Below are 7,540 nucleotides of genomic sequence, written 5' to 3'. Positions count from 1 at the left end.
AAGGGTGCGGCAGCCGTTGTAACTCTACTTGAGACCTTAGAACTTATATCTCAGGGTGGGTAGCGCATTTACGTTGTGGATGTCTATAGGCTCCTGTAACCAGTTAACACCAGGTGGACTGTGAGCTCGTCCGCCCATCTAAGCAATAACAAAAAAAATTGCTTGTACCTTATTTCGCAGTTATTAGAATATGAATTTGTTGAAAGAACCAAATATAGTTTTATTGAAGCCCGTAGATACGAAACAGCGAGATTGCAAGCACAATTTCTCGGGGTGTTTGGAATATTAAAGACTCAAAGCGCATGGGTAGTTTGAACGAAGTCTACACTTCTTGTGCCCAATAGAAGCCTACTTATTTACGTGGGGTGATTGATGACAGCCATCATTTCAATATTCCAATCTCTAAGCGATGTTAATGATATTATATTATGTACTAGAGGTCCCGCAGTAGTCGAAAGTCGACTATAATTGATTGGAATTGTAAGTTTGTACACTATTATGATTGTATTTTATACTTCTATAATCACAATTTTCGCCAAGGCTACATTATAAAAAAATATTAATAAAGACAAACAATATTTAATCTATTCTCAATTTGACAACAGACGTCAAGAACAAAAGTTTGACAATAAATAGTATACATGCGTGTGTGCGTCAAATACATGATATGTAGTGTGTGTAATGTTTTCTCTATATTCTCTATAAGTGTGGAAAATTTCATACTCCTCCGTCCGCGGAATTTTCGTAAAAAGAGATACAAAGTTTTTGCTTTACGTATTAATATACAGATTTAAATAGGCAAAGGCAAAATCAATCAAACAATATTGCTAAGCGTCATATCTCTGTTTTTCAACATATTTTCTTTCACTTAATAGAACTATTAAAGAGATTTCGAATTGAAAAATTTTAAATAACTAGCTTACATTCAAACCTTTATAAGAATAATTAAATTTTGATTTTGATAAACAATTATTGTGAATACAAAATTTAAAAACAATTTTGTTTTGTTAGAATTTGAACGAATTTTGTGTTCAAAATAAATGTATTCAGACATATGTGTATGAAAAGATCGTCGGTTATTGAATATAGAAGAAATTCGGTTGTATTGACAGATCGGTCGGCTCGGCTTACGTTCAGTAGCAAAGTTTTGAATTTTAATTTCGAGTGAGCTTGTACGATATCGTACACCTCAGGACCCTACATTGACTGCTTCAGATCGACACGAATAATCGCCACGAGACGGGCATCCGGCGTCTTATAGGATTTCAAGAAATCTTATAAGATTAATAAACCCATCCAACCCGGGTTGACGTCACACGCCTTATTGACACATGTGACGTGCTGCGTACCCAACAGCTTAGGTGTTGGAGAGAGAGAGAGAGAATACACTTTGTTCTAAAATCATCAGGACCGCTCCACGAGATTTCACCACTTCTTTCACTATTCTTTTCTTCTTCTTTGTCCTTCTATTTACTGTCGAAGGTCGTACCCGGACTGAATTTTCCAAGAACGATTAATGTAACTAGTTTTTAAAGCTCGCCTTCAGCTTTCTTTAATGCCTCAATCATAGACAGACTATGACAGACAGACAGATAAAAAGTTTATGTAACTTGATGAGCTTGTGAGGAATCAATATGCTGATCTTTTCCCGTCGACTATACCGACTTCAACGAACTTTTTCAGGCTACCAAGATCTCTGCCAGCAAGTGTCCTAAATAGCCTTCACACCGTTAGACAGGCAAAAGCTCTCTACCACAAATAAATTTCAATTTAACTGCACCTTTAAACTAATTAAAAGATCTGCATTGCACATAACCGGATCATTTCTGGTGCCGCGCGTCGGTCCGGTCATTTCATTATACGGCTCGAGCCGGATATAAACGGATTAAGCCGGTAAAGTGTTAATGTACTGAAACGGATTGCGTTTGATTGGAAATCGCTGTAGGGTGGAGTGGCATGTTGCCTGATTGTACTAGAGATTTGTTAACTGAATTTAAGAAAGAAGGTGGTACTCATTTTGGTATGTTCTGATTCGTAACTTTTTTTTATTGCTCATATGGGTAGACGAGCTCACAGCCCACCTGGTGTTAAGTGGTTACTGGAGCCCATTGGAGAAATTGGTGATCACTGGAAAGGTCGGCAAGCGACCAAGAGGCAGGGACCCGACCCGTTGGACGGACCAGATTCGTGCAGCCCTTGATACCACAGTGCACGATGCTCTGCACTCAGCTGCAGATAGGAACAGGTGGCGGTGCATTATAAAAAACAAACTGTTTCAAGGCCATGACCACGACCCTCAGTTATGAGGAAACCGACGCAAGGAGGAGGAGGGAGCCCATTGCTTACTGTATGGCAATTTTCCGTTTTGGTTTAAAGAACTTCAGCATTATTCGATTGTGTGACAGGATTTCAATTACCCTGTCTATGATCTTCTGTTGCTATCTTAAAGGAAAATGTTTTTCCGAGAAAAATCAGCAAAACGTTTTAATCGGAAAATTCCTTTTCATATTGTTTTCGTATTATCCCGTAGGTGCGCCGTAATAAGGTTTAACGCGTGTACCGAATACATAATCGAGTAATAATCGATATCGTGTAACCCGAGTTGAATCAATAACACCTTCGCATTGTAGTAATAAAGATAAGAGTTTGAAAAAAAAACCCTTCGGGAATAGTTATGTGGGGTTTTCTATTCAGGTTGGGCCAGTGAAACGGTTGGTGACTTCACACACAAACATGATTTTTATTACGCCTTTCTTAATCTATTTCATTAAAATATAAACGCATTACCGGAGACTGGGGCGAATCGGGACGCTTTCCAATTCCAACACAAATTTTCAGCGGTTTTTCTTAGGGTAATACCAATAAAATTGAGATTAAAATGGTTCTGGAGCTTTAAATTTTCATAAACAATGCATTTTTATACATAGTTCATTGAAAAATATACACAAAAACTTAAAAAACTAGCTTGACCTGATTCACCTTGCCTTTTGGGGTGAATCGGGTCACGTATAGGGATAATACAGTTTTTCGACAGGGCTAGCACTGTTTAGTTGTTAGGTAGGTTACCTTTAGGTAATTAACTTTTCAATATCTTTAATCAGTTACAAATCTCTGGTGACGAAATTAAACTATTTAATATTCATAAACACTAAATAAAAGTCCTTTTGAATTCAAAAAATTAAAACGCTTTTATTAGCTTCAGACGTATGTAACGGAATCTTTGAACCTGATTTTGACCCCCTTCAAAACATCGTATTAACTCGAAATTTGGTATACTTATTAAAGACCGATGACAATTCAATATTTAAAAAAAAGTGAAAAAAATTATGAAAAAATTGTAATTCAACTAAAAAATGAACAATAAATAATAGTTTAAAAAAACTACCAAAATACGCTTTTATAAAAATCCATCTAAAAAATAGATTTTTTTAAAAAAAAATTTTACAATATAATATTTTTTTCTTACACTATTTTTAATTCAAATTGACAATTTTTTTTTCTTTTTTTTGTTGGATTTTATTATAAAAGCGTATTTTTTTGTTTTTTTAAACTATTATTTATTTAAATCTCACAAAAGCCCAAGGACAGCAGCCCCGTGTCTCTTTTCGTGGGCGTCGTAAAGGCGACTGAAGGATCTAACGGAGAAATCTAATGAAATTTGGACACTATGATTGTCAACCGGCATTTATTGTTATTGCTTAGATGGGTGGACTAGCTCACAGCCCACCTGGTGTTAAGTGGTTGCTGGAGCCCATAGACATCTACAACGTAAATGCGCCTCCCACCTTGAGATATAAGTTCTAAGGTCACAGTATAGTTACAACGGCTACCCCACCCTTCAAACCGAAACGCATTACTGCTTCACAGCAGAAATAGGTGGGGTGGTGGTAGTGGTGGTACCTACCCATGCGGACTCAGAAGAGGTCCTACCACCAGTAATTACGCATATTATAATTTTGCGAGTTTGATTTTTATTACACGATGTTATTCCTTCACCGTGGAAGTCAATCCTGAACATTTGTTGAGTACGTATTTCATTAGAAAAATTGGTACCCGCCTGGGATTCGAACACTGACATAGTCGCACCGCTCAATATTAGTACCCTGGGCGTCTTATCCTTTAGACCACGACAGCTTGTATCATTCTATCTACATTTATTAGAACATCAATTAATTTCATTCTTTGTACGTCTAATCATTATGATGATATATCTTTACGTGCACATTTTGTATAGTAATTAGCATTTTTTACTGGTGGTAGGACCTCTTGTGAGTCCGCGCGGGTAGGTACCACCGCCCTGCCTATTTCTACCGTGAAGCAGTAATGTGTTTCGGTTTGAAGTGTGGGGCAGCCGTTGTAACTATACTGAGATCTTACAACTTATATCTCAAGGTGGGTGGCGCATTTACGTTGTGGATGTCTATGGGCTCCAGTAACCACTTAACACCAGGTGGGCTGTGAGCTCGTCCACACATCTAAGCAATAAATAAAACCAGAAAATTAACGCATCAATCATATTGTTTCACTTACGCTGGAGTAAGATAGAGTAATATGGATAGTCCTATAATCTATCAGAGATGCGTTCTCATCGTTTCTTATTATAAAAATCTCTTTATTTCCATTACGTTGAATTTAAACAGTAATAAATTGGCGTTGAATACAATACTATTGGTTACGGCCGTCGAAAACGTTTTGGCAAACAAAACCATGCGGGTCCGCACTGCGTCAGTTCGTTTCTAAGTTGGAATGCTGTTTTCATTTTACAAGCAGTTTTATTCGATACTAAATTCATGTCCCATTTTATCGAGTTTAATTTTTTTACTGGTGGTAGGACTGCGAGTTTGCGCGGATAGGTACAACCACCCTGTCTATTTCTGCCGTGAAGCAGTAATGCGTTTCGGTTTGAAGGGCGGGGCAGACGTTGTAACTATACTGAGACTATAGAACTTATATCTCAAGGTGGGTGGCGCATTTACGTTGTAGATGTCTATGGGCTCAAGTGACCACTTAACACCAGGTGGGCTGTGAGCTCGTCCATCCATCTAAGCAATATAAAAAAAAAACATCAGAACGAATGGAACTTGAAGATCTATTAGGGTGATTTATATCTATTTTGCTTTAGTTGTACAGTGCTCTTGATCATGATTACTAGGGACATAGTTGAGCCACTGCTAACAAGACATGTCTTTTCGACCTCCTATGAAGATTAACTTACGGATAACCTATGGATATGACGCTCAGGATACACCTTGAGAAGCCATTTAATGCGAGGCTTGAAGGTTTGAAGTATTAGGGAAGAATTCTGCTTTGGTAGCAAGTGGTGCAATGATAAACGATGATAAACTGGTTACCTCTTATGAGTCCGCACGGGTAGGTACCACCACCCTGCTTAATTCTGCCGTGAAGCAGCAATGCGTTTTGGTTTGGAGGGCGGGGCAGTCGTTGTAACTATACTGAGACCTTAGAACTGATATCTCAAGGTGGGTGGCGCATTTACATCGTAGATGTCTATGGGCTCCTGTAACCACTTCACATCAGGTGGGTTGTGAGATCGTCCACCCATCTAAGCAATAAAAAAACCTCTGCTTTGGTGACCAGTGGTGCAATGATAAAATAGTGACGAGATAATTTAAAACAATCCGAGCGTTTCCAATGTTGACGGGCCCACCGTCATACTTAAGGGCGTGGGAATTCTCATCAGTAAGGCCAGGATAATGTCGGTCGTTAACCACAAAGACCTTGACTTAGCATTCAAAGAGCTTTTTCAGTATTTTTGATCGAATGGATTAGGACAATTGTACTAGCCGGTACCAAGCCGTCGAATGACTGAAGTCGTTTATTAATTAATACTGATTTGAGTAATGAAATGATTCGTAGTTAGGTAGCGGGTTCGGGATTTATCGATGTATAAGTTTCAGTTGCGCACTGCGTCAGCTCGGTTCAATAGTGACGTCCCTTTACGAGTTATCGATAAAAATAGTCGAAGGTGAATGTTAATAGCTGGTCGACATCGTAATAATAAGCAGACTCTTGAAGTATCCTGAGGCTTTTGTGGACTTTTTGGCGGGAAGGCGAGGAGTGAAGATGTGTGATTTGTTTTATTTTGTCTATTTAGTGTTTCTTCAGGTTTAAATGTGTAATAACGGTGGTTTATTAACTGTTTAATATCTGTGAAAGTGCACAAATATGGGAAAATGAAACAAAGCCGCTGGACGTAGCTTCTCGGCATCCTCCAAAAAGTCCACTGAAAAAATCTCAGTAAATGACTACCATTTTACTGAGATTAGATTTCATATCATATCATCTCATCTCATTTAATTTCATTCCAGTTGATTAATGTCTCAAATTAATCATCTCGATTTCATTTCACTTCATATTATCATTTTTCGAAAATAAAAATATAAATTAAAATAAGAAATGTCTTGAGGTCATAAAATCCCTTAAAAAAATGAGGCTTTTGTCAAAGAAGTTCGACCGTCGGACTTCTTTTGTACTTCATACTTATAAGAGTCAAGGCGAAGTCCTCCATGTGAAACGAAATCCCAAAGGCCGAAAAGATATGGCAGTTGTCAAGGAATCTTTGAACTCTGCAAGTGGACAGGTTTTTTTGGGATTAATAGTACGGAGCATCAAAGTTGATGGTTGCTGCTTTAATCACATCACCCTTAGCCGATTGATAGGCATATCTTAAACATAATCTATTGGCATAAACAAACTCACCATTCTCCGGGCCTTCTCCCAATCACCTGGGGTCGGCACAACATGTTTTCTCCTTCTCCGCTCACTCTTTCTTACACATATCGTCTTTCACGCAGTTCATCCATTTTTTCTTAGGTCTACCTCTTCCTCTTCCTCTGACATAAACAGACTGATGGTCGGAAAGCCCTATGTACCTTGACCACCACAGGGCAGCCAAGATAAAGTGTTATTCTTAATAGCCTTGGAATAACGGCTACTCTACCTTTCGAGACCAAAGTTCCATTGAGATATACCAAACACTGACGGAAAAATCTGCAAAATTTTTTGTCGCAAAAATCATTTTATATTGCTTATTTTTGTTTTTATTTTTGTCGTATGACAGTCTTGGCTTCCAGATTATAATTTTTTGTATTAAATATTGTTTTTATAGAAATATACCTGATTACGAAATATTATACGAATCGTAAATTTAAGTGCTCAATTAAAATTTTTGAATCACTAATCAAGAAATCCAGAAAATTATCGATAAATAATTTTTGTGCATTTCCCCACCCTATTCTCGTCTTGACTGCTGAACGTCACATTGTAGAAGCCCGAAGGGATTACATTTTGTTGTAATGGACAAATATTTTAATAATTAGTGAAATTTTCTAAATTACTGCCGCTTTGTTTACAAGTACGAGGGCTCATGAATGCCTCTCGGCAAAGTTGTTATAATAACATCAACAGGCACTGTTAGTGATCTTGGCAATGTTTACATCAATTACAATCAGTGTATTTTAATGAGCACTGACCTACTGAATCATCGTTGTTTTTTCTAAAAGTTTATGCACAAACTTTA

The sequence above is a fragment of the Bombyx mori genome, chromosome 28 (genome assembly GCF_030269925.1).
Source record: "Bombyx mori chromosome 28, ASM3026992v2".
Classification (NCBI taxonomy): Eukaryota; Metazoa; Arthropoda; class Insecta; order Lepidoptera; family Bombycidae; genus Bombyx; species Bombyx mori.
The sequence above is the reverse complement of the archived record's forward strand: the minus strand, read 5'-3'. Positions refer to the sequence as shown.